Source organism: Pinus tabuliformis, chromosome 5_2 (assembly GCF_031772625.1).
Source record: "Pinus tabuliformis cultivar Carrire ecotype Pingquan chromosome 5_2, CPIR1, whole genome shotgun sequence".
NCBI classification, from domain to species: domain Eukaryota; kingdom Viridiplantae; phylum Streptophyta; class Pinopsida; order Pinales; family Pinaceae; genus Pinus; species Pinus tabuliformis.
Window position 1 is genome coordinate 1,048,890,630 of NC_142306.1, and position 17,502 is coordinate 1,048,908,131.

Below are 17,502 nucleotides of genomic sequence, written 5' to 3' on the forward strand. Positions count from 1 at the left end.
TCGTCACAGATGTTCCTGCTGTTCCTGTTGTTCCTATTGTTCCACTTATCCCTGTGAATATGGCTAATAGATATGCACCCCTGCAATTGCCTGCTAATCCTAGGGCCTTGCCTCAAGATTAACAATCCAAAATTACATATTTTGATAGTACTAGTCCTTTCACTGCACTTCAGCATACCAAGAAGATGCAGGACTATTTTGAAAACTATGAAATAGATGATGATAGCGTGAGAATGAAAATTTTTGTTCAAAGTCTAACAGGTGATGTAAGAACTTGGTTCAGATCGCTTGCTGCAAACTCTATAACCACTCCGGATGAGCTTTACCATTCCTTTACCAACAGATGGGAGAAAAAGAAATACCCCTTGCACATACTAGCTGAATATGATACAATTAAAAGAGGTCCTCAAGAGACTGTTTTGGAGTACTGTGCAAGGTTCAATAATGTCTATAATGCAATACCACGGAACTTAAGACCACCACCTGACCTTGCCTTGTATAAATTCCCTGATGGATTCGACCCGGATATGGCCTACCAGTTAAAAGAAAGAGCCCCTCAGACCCTTGCAGACATGCAAAATGTTGCTGTTAGCGTAGAGTCCAATCTAATTGCCAAAAGAAACAGAGCTAGAATGGAAAGAAGAACCACCTTTAAGGAAGAACCATCAGCCTTGGAACAAAAGCTTGATGCTATTATCAGTGGCATGCAAAGGCTGAGAGACAGAGTAGAGAGTGTTGAGAGGAAGTCATCATGGGAAGGACAACAGTCCAATACCATAAGGAACCCAAATTTTAGGAAAACGCAGAACACAAGTGTTGGTAGGTCAAGCCCAGATCATGACATAAGACCCCCTTTCCAAGAAAACTATGCTAAGGCATCCACTTCTAGTGAACCCATAGAAGACACTCACATGAATCTGATGGATCTAAAGGGTGAGCATCAAACTTTTTTGAGCCAAGAAGACCAGGATGAGCATGACTATAGTCAATTTCAGACTAAGTCTGGTGAGTCTTTTGATTTTAAACAAGGTTATGATACTGCTGTGTATGAGGTACACAAACAATATAAGCTGAGAACTAGGACCATTGACATTTCTGAACCTAGCAAACGAAAGGATGGCAAACAACCCAACAAAACTAAAAGCAAGGCTGTCATAACAGAACCAGCTGATATACCTGTCCCAAACCCCCATCAAGTGACTGTAGAAGACATAACAAAAATGCAGCCTTCTATTGATTAGCCTCTGCCACCTTCTTCCTCTGAGAAAAATTCGACCAGTGTTCCAAAAAGCTCTCCTAAACAATCAATTCCCATAATGTTGATAAACAAGAGCAAATCGCTGGTAATTCAAAAGAAGAAGAAAAAACTGCCATTATTAATACCAAGACTCCATTGGAAAAGCCATTTAACTTAGAAGCAGGGATTGGAAAACTTAAGATATCCATCCCCCTCTCAGAACTTGCCAAACATGATCTGTATAGGCAACAAATTCAAAGATCACTTCAAATCCCAGAGAACAAGGATGATGTAAATGTTTTGGATGATACCCCTGAACTGCTGTTTGGTCCAAAAGTTAATGGAAAGTCAACATATGGACCTATTTCACCCTTCTATGTTAGTTTGCATATACATGACAAAGTTTTGCACAACGCTATGTTTGACTCAGGAGCATCACACAATCTTATGCCCAAAGCAGTTATGGAAAAGCTGAACCTTGATATCACAAGACCCTACAAAGATCTATTTTCCTTTGACTCAAGTCAAGTCAAGTGTTTAGGCCTCATCAAAGACTTGTGTGTCTCCTTAGTCCAATATCCCAACAAGACCATCCTCATGGATGTGGTGGTGGTTGACATTCCACCAAAGTACGGTATGCTCCTATCAAGATCATGGGGAGCAAAGCTCCAAGGATCCCTCCAATTAGACCTCTCCTATGCCACTATTTCAGTCTTTGGGCAACCAAAGAGACTGTACAGAGAAACACTCATGAAATATGTGGTAAGTAGTGAGAGCAAGCCTGAAAATTTTACCATTTACTCAATCCATTCTGATATGGATTCTTTTATTTTGCTTAATGATGATACAAATTCTCCAACTGATGATGAGCCTTTGGCTCTAGAACAACAAACACACATCAATGAAGAGTCGGCTGCACATACTGATGAAATTTTCAAAACAGTTAATGTAGCCAACATACAAGAAGAACCTCCCCAAACCGAAACTGCAAATCTGCCCAATCCTAAAAGAGCTAAAACTCTTAGTACTAACCACAAGCAAGAAATCACATGGTATTTAGAGTTTGATGGCTCTGTCAACAAGTTAGGAGCAGGGGTAGGTGTATGGATTCACAATACACATAACAATCATGCAAAAGGCCATGCCTACAGACTGAACTTTAAATGCACCAACAACATGGCAGAGTATGAGGCTCTGCTTTTAGGCCTTAAACTGCTCAAAGCTTTAGGAGCTGCAAAAGTGTCCATTTTAGGTGACTCTGATTTAATCATACAACATATGAAAGGTAACTTTGTTACCAAAGACAATAGAATGAGGGCCTATAGGACTGTTGCCACTAATATACTCATTGCATTCACTGAATCCAAGCTTGCCAAAATCTCAAGAGATCATAAAATTCATGCACACAGCCTAGCCACTTTCGCTAGTACATGCAAGTTTCCCTTTGAGCCAAACCATTATTTTACAGCTGAAATAAAACATAGGCCCGCTGTCCCAAATAACGTGAAAGACTGGCAAGTGTTCAAAAATGATTCCAAGATTAATAATTTCCTCACTCTTGAGCATGAATTTGCAAATATTAACATTGACATGGATGCTATGAACGATTCCCAATAGCAAACAAATGAAATTCAGCAGGCTGTAACAGCTGCAATAGCCAAACAAATCATAAACCCAACTATTTTTAACAAAACAAACATAGAACAGCTGAAACAAATGCATTTGGAGGAAATTGCTAAAACAGAGGCAGAAATCATTGACTTAAAGGATAACTTTTTGCCTGCTTGCCTAAACCCATTAGAAGACATGTTTGATGCAAATGATGTTCCTAAAAAACCAAAAATGCAACCATTGAACTTTGATATAGAAGAACACAACATTGGGACAGCATAAAAGCCAAAAATGATCAAGCTGTCCAAAAATTTGCCACCTGATCAAAAGCCCAAGTATATTGATTTATTTAAAGAATTCCAAGATGTATTTGCTTGGAGTTATGAGGAATTGAAGTCCTATGACACCTCAGTAATTCAACACACCATTCCCTTAAAACCAAACCAGAAGCCCTTCAAACAGAAACTGAGGAGAATCAATCCTATGCTTCTCCCTTTGATTGAAAAGGAAGTGAAAAGAATGTTTGAAGCAGGTATCATAGCACCCATCATATTTTCTGAATGGGTATCCAATCTTGTTCCCACAAGAAAGAAAACAGGTGAGATTAAACTTTGTGTAGATCTGAGAAATTTAAACCAAGTCTCCCTAAAAGACCACTATCTGTTGCCCAAGATGGATCACATCCTGCAAAGAGTAGTGGGGTCATCTAGAATCTCTCTGCTAGATGGCTTTTCAGGTTTCAATCAAATACTTGTTCACCCAGATGACCAAGACAAGACAACCTTTACCACACGGTGGGGAACATTTAAGTATGTAAGGATGCCATTCGGACTTAAGAACGCTGGTGCTACCATTCAAAGAGCAATGGATATTGCATTTGCCAAAGAAATACATGATTTCCTAGTTGTCTACCTTGATGACTTGACCGCATTTTCCAAATCTGATCAAGAGCACCTCAAACACTTAAGGCAAATATTCATGACATGTAGGAAATATGGCATTTCCCTGAACCCCAAGAAGTCTCTCTTTGGCCTTGAAGAAGGCAAATTACTTCACCGCATCATATCAAAGGATGGGATTAGAATTGATCCTGAAGGAATCCAAGCCACCCTCCAAATCCCATATCCAAGAAACATAAAAGGGCTGCAAGCTTTCCTTGGAAAGATCAATTTCCTAAGGAGATTTATCCCAAATCTAGCCGAGCTAATAAGACTGTTAAGCAACATGTTAAAAAAGGATGCCAAGTTAAAATGGTCTCTTGAAACCAAGCAGGCCTTTGAGAGTATAAAATATGCCTTAACCCAAACCCCTGTCCTCACCAGCCCACAATTTGACAAAGATTTTATCATTTTTTTTTGCATATGATCACACCATAGCTGTTGTCCTTCTGCAAAAGGATGAACAGGGAGCTGAAAAGCTGATTGCATTTTTCAGCCGAGCCTTAAGAGATGCCCCTTTGAAGTACCCAATTATGGAGAAGCAGGCCTATGCACTCGTTAAGGCCATCAAGGATTTCAAAGTGTACATTTTATATTCACATGTGATTGCCTATGTCCCAAATGTTGTTGTAAAAGACATACTAACCCAAAAGGGATTAGAAGGCAAAAGAGGCAAGTGGATTGCAAACATCCTTAAGTATGACATAGAAATAAAACCAACCAAACTGATAAAGGGACAAGGTTTAGCCAAACTGATGTCCGAAATAAACTTTCAAGCCTTGGACATTAACCAACTGGACAATGAACAGGAGCTGGCAACTCCACAGATCAGTGAAACCTTTTTACAATCCCCATGGTATGCTGATATATGTTTTGTAATGTTAAACTTGTTTGCTCCTCCAGGATTGTCCAGAACTAAGAAAATATTTTTGAAAATGAAGGCTTTAAAGTTTTGTGTCATAGATGGTGCATTATTTTGGAGAAATCATGAAGGTATATTGCTTAATTGTTTAACCATGAGTGAAACTAACAATATCATGAAAGAATTCCATGCAGGTGACTGTGGAGGACATCTATATTGGAAGTCCACTGCTGATAAAATTTTAAGGGCTGGTTTCTACTGGCCCTCTCTTTTTGCAGATGTAAAGAAATTTGCCATGTCATGTCACAAATGCCAAATCTTTGAGGGCAAAAGAAAGCTGTTGCCCCTGCCCCTGAAACCCATCTCAACCGAAAAACCTTTTCAACAATGGGGTCTTGACTTCATTGGAGAAATCCATCCCTCTTCCTCAGGCCAGCACAAATGGATTTTAACAGCCACCAACTATTTCACCAAGTGGGTTGAAGCCATCCCATGTAGGCAAGCCAATGACACCATCATTATCCAATTCCTTGAGTGCAATATCCTTTCTAGATTTGGCTGCCTTGAGAAGATCATCACTGACAATGCCGCTGCCTTCAAATCCAAAAAGATGATCAATTTTTGCCACCAATTTCATATTACCTTGGGCCACTCTACAACCTATTACCCTCAAGGTAATGGCTTGGTCGAATCATCCAACAAGAGCCTCATCAACATCATAAAGAAAGTGCTAGAAGAAAACAAGAAGAACTGGCACAAGAAGCTGGTAAATGCCCTATGGGCAGACATACTTTCAACAAAGAGATCTATTGGGATGAGCCCTTATGAGCTAGTGTATGGCATGGAGGCCAGATTTCCTTCATCCTTGGGCATCCCTACTATCATACTGTTACAAGAAATTCAGGCTGAACCAAATGACATTCAAAGAAGGATTAATCAGACCATTCATCTTCAACAAACCAGAGAACAAGTTTATGACAGAGCTCAAATTTTGCAAGAAAAGCTAAAAAATATGTTTGATAAGAGAGTTAAGGCTGAGGATTTCTACATTGGTGACAAAGTTCTAGGGTGGGATTCATGAAGAGAAGACAAGGGAAAACATGCAAAGTTTGATTTTTTATGGAAAGGGCCATTTGTTGTTTCTGCTATTCAGGGAAATAACACATATTTTCTCAAACCTGTAGAGGGCAGCTCTGCTGAAGAAGGCCCTGTTAATGGCCGTATGCTGAAACATTACCATGATCCCTTTTGAGGGACACAGTGCAGTTCTGTATATACCTTTTGTACATTGATATTTGTATATATCAGCATTTTGTTTTCTTTTTTTATATAAGCAATCCGATTGTTAGAGGAGCAGCAGTAAATTTTATGAAGACACAGCCAATGCAAGTATTCCAATTTAAAAAAAAAAGCTCTGTCTCTGCACTAATCTCAACAAAACAGCAAGAGTAGCACTGACACATCACAACAATTCATGGCAAAAAGAAGTTGTTTGCAGTCTTGCAGCCTTAAGTTTCATATCAGCAGCTGTTTTTACACCAAGGCTAAGGAAAACACATCAGTTTTGATCCATGTTCTGAGACTGTTTCAAAGGCACAATGCTCAAGCAACATTCCACATAGTAGCAAGCACGCAGAAGAAAGCAGGCAGTGCTATGTATTTCACAATATTTCAGTTGAGGAGAAGGTTGTTCTTATTCCAAAGTTTCAATTATCTAACAGCCAGCATAAAGAAGTTTTTTAATCTACAACAACAACAGAAGATCAGGCATTCTGACCTGCTGTTCTTGGCTTTTCACAAGGAAAAGCCATCCCCAAGTGGAGCCACTGTTAGCCTCCTGTTGCAACAAGTGTTCATATTTCATGATTGACATTTTTACATGCCAAATATGTCATCTTTCTTGCTGCAAGGTCCCATATTTCCAGAAGAGGCCAAAGAAGAGACCATGAAAGTGTGCTAGTCTAAATGCCACTGCCATACTCCAATTTTGATGAGTTGTTCCATTTTTGAAGAAGTTTTTCAGTTAAGGGAAGGCCAAACAACTTAATCTTGGCCTCTCTAGGTTTCAATTTCCTGTTTTAGAATATAGAGAATCATTATTTGTCCAAACAGCTTAATCTTGGCAGATTTGTAGATAGGTAGAGAATCAAAGGAGCCCACCTGCTTAATCTGGGTCCTTGGCAGAAACAAGTGTAGATTTAGATAGGAGGACAGTCAAAAGAAAAATTGTAAAGCTGGGTCTACAAGTCTAAGTGCACCCAAACCAAAAAGAAGAAAAAATGCTAGGCCAGTAGGCTGGGTAGGTAGTTTTGAGGTTGCAGAATGATGATTCATGATCAATTTTGTGTTTTAAAGTGTTATATCTTTTCAGATCACAAGTTGGAGGCAGTTTTCCATTTGGAGGAGCTCAAGCTGGACATCTCTAACTTCCCATTCTCCCTTATCCCCAAAACACTTACTAATTTCCTTGAAAGAGGTCAAGATCTGCTTGAGCCTCTTACTCTCATCATGTTTCATAACATTTGCCTAAGAATAGATCTGCTTTACTTAGAGACACTCATATCTTTTCTACAAGTTCTATTTTCCCTCTGTAGCCTAAGGTCCCTTACCTTAGCACTTTCTTGTCATCTCCATATTAACTCCTAACTCTATTATCTAGCCCCCTATCTATTTCCCCTTCCCCTACTAAAACTATGTATAAAAATCCCAAAAATATAATAATACCCCTTCCCTGGCACTATAGCCCTATTCATCTAAGTCCGGGAGAAAACAGTCCAGCTGGGGCTGTTTTTAGCCCATCCGTGTCCTTACAGGGGTTAGTTTGACCTCTGGTCAAACTAATAACCATTTCCCCTAAGCCCTAACCCTGAAAAAACCCATTTTCCACCTCATCCTAAGGTCTTACCCACCAAATATTTGACCCGCTCACTTTTAAAATCCCCAAAAACCAACATTTCCTATGTTTTAAACCACCCCCCAACGACGTTGTATTAAAAATTTGAATATTCACGCGCCTGTCCCTTAACCCTCAACCGCCTTGTCCATGGCACTGACCGTCCGATCGCTCGTGCCCTAGATCTACGGTGGGCGGGCCTCCTCATATCCCAAATAGCCCAAGGGTTAGCGTCTGGGAGATGGGCGGTTTTCCCATCGTACTCCCGCCACGCGTCGCCCTCTCAGCTGTGGCGGAGCCCCTCCTCCGATACCACCATCTGCCCAAAGGCGGTGTGCCCAAAACCGAAAGCTGCTTCTGCCCTCTTGCGTCAGCGCCACATCACCTGTTGACGTCATCTGCCTGCGTCAGTCTCTTGCCACCGCACTGCCTAGTCACCCTGCCACGTCACTACCACCGTGTAAATGCCACGTCACCCCCGTACATGCTGACATCACCCTGCCATGTCACTGTCGTACTGGGTCCCACCCACTGATGTCATGATGACATCATGCTGACGTCATCAACAAAAAAGGCGCGAAGGCGAAAATTATGCTTAGGAAGCCCGGATTCAAATTCTGAGGCAGTTTTTCATGCGAGATTAGCGCGTAGCGCTAATCGTGCATGGCTGCGGGAAATGGGCCAAAGTGGAAAGACCCTCGTTAAGCAGTGCCCAACAAGCCCAAAAGGCATAGAATGACCCGTTTTTATTCGCGAGGCATTCAGAAAGGGGAAAACACAGTTTTTAAAGCAGCAGAGGGCCGAACAACAGCCATTAACTATTTATCTGACAATTTCATACACAGTGAAAGAGAGAAACAACCCGTTTCCACTGCGAAAGAGTATCAGAGGTAAGATGGAGCGGCAAAGAGTATCAGTTGGATGTTTTAATCAAAATCTTCATTTCTCAAGGCAACTTAGCATTGAATGGCCTCCAACAAAGTCAAATAAAGCTGTGTAAGCCCATTCATGCTCTCAAATCATAGTTAAAGCATTTAAAGCCGCCGAACAGCAATGGACTAGAGACCCATGCACAGTTATTACAGAAACCCTACACCAAGTCACCAAGGACAACACATTAACTCAGTTTTGATACGGCTGCCCTCAGCGTAGCTCAAAGATATTTCCTTGCATTTATTGCTGGATAGGATTAGGTTAAAGTAATCATTCTTCTTTCAGACTTGTTTAGGTCAAGTTGTAATAGACAATTGTGGATATTTTTCCCTATACATACCACCCTCTGTATTGTTTTAAGGGTTGGTTGGTTGATAGTCTTCATTAGAGACTTGCACTGGATATCTGAAATGTTTTATTTAATCAAAGATTGCTGAAAAGCTTGGAGGAATGACTGTCTGCTTTGTGTCTAATGGTCTGAAGAAATGAATGTGGAATTCTTATGCTACAGTATGAATCAATAAGTGTTTCTTACCTCTGTTATTCCAATTTCACATATTCTTATGTTATAGAACAAAGGATTGGTTTAGAATTTTCTTAGCTGCACTCTATGCTCAGTTTCTGTGGCTTATTAATGTTTTCCTCTTGATTTAGGCATAAATATGAATTCCTTTATGGCTCATGTATGATCTATTTCACATATGAATGATTGTTATCTAGGAATTCTTAACTGCTCCTAGATAGGGCTCATTTATCTCCTTTCTGCTAAACTAACTGAGAGATTCTTAATTGCCTCTCATTCCTTAGCCTTTCATCCATCTTTTACCTTGAATGATTGTTTCATATGCGGCTAGCTTGCTCCAAATTCTTTCTTGTGACCAAGAAAACACACCAGCAGTCTTACTCCTTGACTCCATGCCCAATGGTTCTAAAACTTTTGTGCTATCCCTACCTCTTTACCTGAAATATCATCCTTCCCACCAAACCTTAAACAAAACTCCCTTGAACTCAATAACTAGCCTGAAATCATCTCCAACAAAGATAAATCAGAAAGAGAGAGCCCTCTCTGATTGCAGGTGGGCTAGAACCTGCAGTCCAAATATTGGTTTGTGGTTAACTCGGCCATATCCTTTTGCGCTGATCAAAAGGACAACCTGAGCGATAACAGCAGCTATCCTAGGAACAATAGTTTAAAGAAATTCACAATTTATTCTATGTATAATATATAAGAGAAAGACAAAGGAACCAACTTGGATCTTCCGCTTAACTCCTTGTTTGATCTCTCTCCCCCTTGACAGAACTTGAAATTCCTCTCCATACTTATCACGCTAGGAGAGTACCTGTAGAAACACAGTAACAAACAACCGTCAAAGCATCTTCATCTATTATAACATAAGCATTACAGAATCTAATATATAATGAACATACAATGGCATTCACAAATAATGACATTCATAAGTGCACAATTATATGGAAGAAGACTCGAAGAACTTTATTAAATAGAAGGGAGAATTACAACCCAGTTTTCTGATCTAGCATCATCTTCCTAGCATCAAGCCCTCTTCACCTCATGAAATAGCAAGATCACACCAACAACACAATGCTCTTTCCTCAAAATATCAGCACTTACTAGCAATTCAAAATATTCCAGCCCCTGGATCTCTTAGATGGGGGATCCATTTATAGATGTGTGTAAGGGTGTGAGTCATCTCTAGGGTTTTGATTAGTGTCATTCCATTTGTTACATTTGGTTCCACAAGAGGGTGGATAACTGAAGTTTAGATCTCTTACTCATCCTTGGGAAAATTCAGAGAGGCAAGTGTCATAAGAGAGGTTTCTAGAAGATTCCATGAGCAACCACCTAGAAAACTGTCTCAGACATTTGTCAATCCTCACCCATCGTACCCTATAGAAGGCCCAAATAGTATGCATCGCACCTGAGCAGTGTATCACTCAGTATGCATCGTACCTAGCCAGTGTAGCAGTCAGTATGGTTCCGTTTAGGTGATTTTTGGATGGTTTTTTAGGTGGAACTTTTGGGGAATTATGTAATCAGATGACCATGTTCTTTTAGGGTATGAAACAACTCTTCAAGGGGTTTATGAGCCCTAGTTTATCGACATATATGATTGGGATTGAAGTGCCCAAATATGTCTATAACAATTTCCCCCTAAAGCATGAAGTCATAAATCTTGATGTCGGGTGAAATGGTTTATCATGGGGATCTGAGGTTTCGAAACTGGAAGGTGACCTATATAAGATACAATACAATACATCATCATAATATAATTTTCATGATCTAGCCGAGGCGGGAATTCCCATGCTCAGTTTTATAAATTCATTTCATGTACATAGATCAGATAGTCGTCGGCAGATGCAGACTGGTGATTTTCATAAGTAAAGTCATCATCCTTGGTTCGGATGACCAGCTATGTAGCATATTTGTACATTTGATGTTTTTATATCCTTGAATATATCGTAGCTTGGATGGATGAAACTAGATCCGAGGTCTTCAAACTTGTTCAATATTCGCCAGATGTACAAGTTTATCCATGTGAAAAGATGTTCTGAAGTCGAACATGGAAAGACATCGCCTAATTACCAGCCAATAATGTGAGTTGTTAAAAGACGCGAGAGGAATCACCGATAATGGTGATGACCCTCAAGGTACTACAATACAGTTCACGTGGTGTGAATATATGATCTAATGTCGAACACCACACAAAATCTTTCGGTCGAAGGCCATTGATGTCAGCCTGTCGCCGGAAGTGAGAAACTTGCCATTGAGGCATGTAAGCTTCAAAGCACTGAAAGGTTGTTCCTAAGTCAACTTCTTGGATAATGAGCTGATGTTGACAAGAAGTGATTCGTTGTAGGAGGGCCTTGATGTATCCCACATCTATGACACGAAACGAAGAAAATGATTTTCTGGAGGTGAAAATGATCTGATGACACAAGGTTCAGGAATGGTGGTCATGAAAATGAAGGTTGAAGGTATTGCAGTGGATGAGACATCAACTAGATGGTGAATTCTCGACCGAATGACTTCTCTTGAACATATCAGTGACACTGAGATGAATTGGTAGCGTTAACCCAAAAATATGGATGGTGTGAAAGACGAATGGTGAGACGACCGGTGAATGGAATGACCCAAACCAACTCAATCACGGAGATGAAGTGAAAGTGTCATGTTCAAGAGCAACCTGCTACCATAAAGTTTTCAAGTTTTCTTCCCTTTTTCCCCAGCCATTGCTGACTAGTACCTCTTTATTTTTGTCAAGCTTGAGGAGGATAACATATTCTTGTTCTATAATTTGCCCTTTGGGCAAACCTGTCGCTATGTTTTAATGAGTCTAGCAACAATGAAACTCGTTCTTGTCTAGGTGGACAAGTTTGTTGCTATTGTTCTGACGAGTTTAACAACAAGGATAACTCGTTCATTTTCATGTTTAGATAGTTTGAAAAGGGACGAAAAGGAAACTCCAGAGGTTCTTTTTCGTAGAATAATCCCTTAGGTCTGAAAAAAGATTAAAATAATACAGAAGGGATGAATTTTCCGATCACTTTAACGAGCCGAAAAAGATAAGTGCTCGAACTTTTTCGTGAGATAATCCCTCATGTTTGAAAAAGATTAAAATATACAGGAGGGATGGAACTTCCAATCACTTTAATGAGTTGGAGAGGCCAATTGCTCAACAATCTTTTCATATTCAACAAGTCTGAAAAGGGTTTAAAGAAGACTTGATTTTGAGGAACGAGTGGTGTTTAGGGTAGCAACTGGTTTCGGGTAAGCTTGGAACTTCTCAAAAATGGTGATTTCTGGGAAGAGGTTGGCTAACAAGGCCACTCATCACAGCTGTTCCTCAAAAAGGTAAAAAACCAAGTGGAAGCGTATGATTGGCCAAAAGAACAGAGGTGATGAGAGGTACACAACCAAGGCTCACAAGGTTGATACTATGGCAATCACAAAGGTTATTTACTAAAGGTGGGTTCCTTTTTTAATGAGCTTGAACCGTGGGGGGAACTATGCTCGGTTTTAGTTTCATTTTTTTACAAGATTAAAATGGAAAGATATGCTTGAACTAGTGGTCAAAGATGTTCAATTCACTATTTAGCACATGAGTTTCTTTCGATGGTCATTTAACCTACTCAATCACTCCATCAAATTGATCATAAATACACATATATGTAGGAAAAATGAACTAAAACTAACATTTTACTTGAAGTACGTGAATAGTAAATAAAAAAAGTAGTTTTACCTTTCATTTTCATCATTTCATTTCAAATTTGGGATTTTGGAGCTCTGGAGTGGTTTTCCCCCTCAAATTTCACTAGTCAATTTCAGGAGATCCGGTGGATTGTTCTATGCGCCGTCAGGACCAGGTAGGAGCTAACCCTAAGCTCTTCATTTTCATTCTATCTTTTCTTGATTCTAAGCAAGTTTTTCCACTTTTCTCGGCCCATGGGGTTCAAAGATCTCATTCCCCAATCATTGCACCTAGCCTGTATCAAAAGGTGTGATTCATACTAAGCTGCCAATAGGCCAGTCAGTATACATCCCACATTGCTCAAAGGTAGGGTGCGATGGGCATAGAAAGGTAACTTTAAAAAGTGATTTTTCATTAAAGTTTTGTCGGTTTTTGCCCAAATTTGGATCCTAATTCATCTTTTGTCTTCATCTCAAACATTTGTTGGATCAAGATGGTCATCACATGGTGTGAATGAGAACATGACGAGGATGACATGATTTCTTTACATGACCAGGGCACAGTTTCTACATTATGAAAATGTGGCTTGCTGAAGTTCTTCTGTATATCCAGCATGAGTCAACAAATCAGTTTGTTGCAGTATTTTCTCGATTCTTTGGATCCGCTTGACCAGGTATTCTAGATCAGAGGTAAATCTATTCCATTGATAGTCAAGGACATTTACTTTCTGACGAGTTTTTCGAGGCATGGTGCCCCTCTTTCACTATGAGGATTCGCCCATGGAGGTGAATCCATGAAAGACTCTATTCGTCAGTTTTACAGAGATGGATCTCATCCCAGCAGAGATGGCAACATCAATATCTGAGATGTCACTGATCGGCCCTTGAGGACCATTTTATTTACCTTTTCTAGATTGGCTGGCAGTGCGGCTTTACACTTCGCAAACAGATCTTAGATGTGGTATTCCCTGGAATGCCTAGAACCAAAGGTGTTCAATTGGTGTGAGGCAGTACTTCCTATCATAAAAGAGCAACTCTCCAAAGTAAAGAATGGAAGAACCAAGAATTTTGGCTATGGTTCCATATTGACTACTTTTTCTTTGGAGAGGATTCCATTGATGCAGCCTCAGGACATTTCACTGGGATTGCTAGCACCGAGGGAACCACGGATGTAGAGATGGGTTGATCTTATGGCTAGACATGCCGGTCAGTCACACATTTCCTTCTCTAATTCCTTTTTCGAGTGGTTTGACTGTCAGGAGATGGTATTTTCATAGTATACATACGTCGGGATGGATTTACAAGTATCCATACATCAGGATGGATTTCCGAGGGGACCTTGATTTGGAATTACCAGCTGGCGAGAAGTGGAGTGCTATAAATAAAATGATTCGACCACATCTTTGTTTATCAGTTTTATAATGTTTTTGTGTTTTTTAATGTTATCAAGACTTATAAAACTCATATGTGTGTGCAGATATTGGACTAGTGCGACTAGTGGCACACCCACGCGTGGCAGATGATGCTCCAGCAGGAAAGGCTATAGGTAGGGCTATTCTTCGGCATCTGCAGATATCGGAGACCCTGGTAGTGTTGCAGGATCAGATCAAGGGCCTCACTCTCAGTATTCACGATGTCAGGACCGATCAGTTACCTTTCAGGTTACAGCGCCATACTACTGGTGTGTCGAGTCGATGGACCAGGATCTTGTGCATCATTGCATAGGCAGTGACATGTTATCATTAGCATCATTAGTCTAGGATGCTTTTCTGCATTCATTTTGAGTTTCTAAGTCAGAAGACTAATTTTTGTCTTGGACATAAAACATTTTGTAAAGACTATAAACAGCTATATATTTTTTATTTTCGGATTTTTATTTTGGTTAAGTTATGCAATCCTGATACAAATGTTGATGTAAAATGCTTTCTTTACAAATGGTGAAAATGTCTATCTAACACATAGTTTTCTAATAAATCAATTAATGTGTTTAAGTTTATGGAAATGTGTTGATATTGAATGGAATCAAAATGTCTTTCCAAAATCTTGACTCTTAGTAACATGCGATAAACAACTGGGTTCCAAATGGAATAAACACCTGTAATCTATTAAATGATGAGTTGTGAATCTAGCTTGACAACGAGTCGATGTATGCCATGTTAAATGGCATCAGAGAGAAGTTCAATCAACGCGCTATACTCAGTGATGTTATTCGTCGATCGGCCAATACATATGCCCCTGAAACTCACTAACTCGCCGCTTGGAGTGAAAATTGCCCAGGCTGCAGAAGATAGGTCCTGCGTACTACGACTAGCTCCATCGGTCTACCCAACAAATGGTTCCGAAAGGTTTGACATCTGCAACAAATGTGAAGTGGATTGCCTAACCAAAATGACAACTCTAAAAGAAAGTACAAAAAATGCAATAAAAGCGTGTGTACAATGAGCTTACTACACTTAATCAAGCATAGAAACATTTAGGATACAACCAGTTTCGGGGCTATGATTGTGGAATCCCATCATAATCAACCGGCTTGTAGGCTCCTTTTGTCAATACCCATTTAACAATGTAGGGGCCCATCCATAATGGTTCGAATTTACTTGCTCCTAATTTGTAAGAGTCTTGATCGTAAAGCAAGACCAGGTCACCTTCTGAGAATACATGAGGCTTGACATTGTTGTCAAATTGTGCCATGACACGTTTCTTATGTGCTTCGTTAGCCAATGCGGCATCACAACAGGTTTCATCCAGGTGGATTAGTTCCAAGAAATGAGCCTCTTCTTCAGAAGTTTCAGGAAGCAGATCAATTGCTAGCTTGAGGGACGAGATTTCGCACTGAATTGGTAAGACAACTTCTAGACCATACACCAATTGAAAAGGTGTAAATCCGGTCTCATTTCTCACTGAAGTCCTATATGCCCACAGAGCTGAGTACAGGATTAAATGCCAATTCCATTTGTGGACTCCAATCATTCTCTGCAACATGCGCTAAAGGACTTTGTTGATTACCTCAACTTATCCGTTAGCCTGCGAATAATATGGAGTAAAACTGTTGTGGGACAATCATAATTTGGCAGTTAATTCAATCATCATGTGATTATGAAAATGCGACCCATGATCTGTAACTATAGCCTACGGAACAAAAAATCTAGAAACTACATAATTAAAAAAGAAAAGAGAAATTGTTTTGCCACTGTTGTTTAATGTAGGCATCGCCTCAGCCCATTTTGTAAAATAGGCGACAACGACTATAATATACCCATGCCCCCCATCCGAGGTGGGGTTACATGTCATGAAATCAATGCCCCATTTAGCAAATGGCCCAACAACAACTACTAGATGTAGTGGTGCAGGTGGTAATCTGGTTTTGTGATAAAAAATCTGACAAGCATGGTAGCTTCTGACTGCAGTTATGCAATCTTTGAATATGGTGGGCTAGAAGTAGCCTACTAGTAAGATCTTTTGTGCAGTAGTGTAACCAGATAGATGCCCCCCATAAGAACCTTAATGACAATCATTAAAAACTTTTTCAGCCTCCTGATGTGTGAGGCACCTTCGTAGAACTGTATCGACACCACGACGGTAAAACATATCGCTAATGATTAGGTAGTCTTTGGCTTGGTATCGAGTACATCACTATTCAGAGCAAGAGGTGTTAGGCCTAAAAGTTTGGGTTTGGAGATAGACCAGTATATCCCCATACCATGGATCGCTTGATGATATCAGAAACAGAGTCTCATCCACGATTGATGCTTTGGATGTTAAATCGTTGGATGATGAGGGAAGGTCACAAAGTAAATCCGCAAAGATGAGAGATTTCTTTGATTTGGATTTTGGTGAATTCTAGATCAAAATCTTGCAAAATGGCTATCCATTTGGAATATTTTCCCCCCAGCAATTGACGCGAAAAAATGTAGGTCATAGGGTTGCAATTTGACACAATGGTAGTTTTGCGAAAGAGAACGTAGTGTTGAAATCTCTGTACTACTTGAATGGTTTTTATAGCCAATTTTTCAACATAAGAGTACTTTATTTCTGTATCATTAAGATTGTGACCTAAATAATATACTGGATGTTCAATTCCACTATCTTCTTGCACTAAAACCATGGTGATGGTCGTATCTGCAGTGGCAAGATACAGGTTAAAGTATTTTTGATAGTCAGAAGCATACATTAATGATGCTTTTATCAGGGAATCTTTTAAAGCATCAAATGAAGCTTGCACAACTTGATCCCAGTCGAAGGCTACTACTTTTTTCGAAACATGTGTATAACCTTTAGCGAGTTCAACATAATGTGGAATGAACCTCCTCAGAAAGTTAGCTTTGCCTTGGAATCTCTGAATCTGAAGTAAATTTGAAGGTGGAGGCATGTCAAGTATTTCCTAAACCTTAAATGGGTCGAGTCAAATTTCGTTCTTAGAAGCTACGAAACCAAGTAGTCGACCAGAACCAACAAAAAACACACAATTGTGCGGATTCAGTCTTATCTTGTAGTGTCAACAACGTAGAAATATGGCTGTCAAATGCTTCAGATGATCAATCCACTTTCGTGAATGATCCGGTAGATCGTCGAGATATGGTTGAACGATTTTCTTGATGTCATCGAAGGCGTAATTCATTTCCCTTTGAAAAGTTACCCCTAAGTTCTTCAAACCGAAAGGTAATTTATGATACGCGAATGTGCCCCATGAACATATAAATGCAGTCTTCGATTGGTCTTGTGGGCAAATATTGATTTGATTCTATCCGGAAAATCCATCCATGAATGAAAAGATTCCGCATCCAGCACATTCATCAATTATCTGGTCGATGAAGGGTGTAG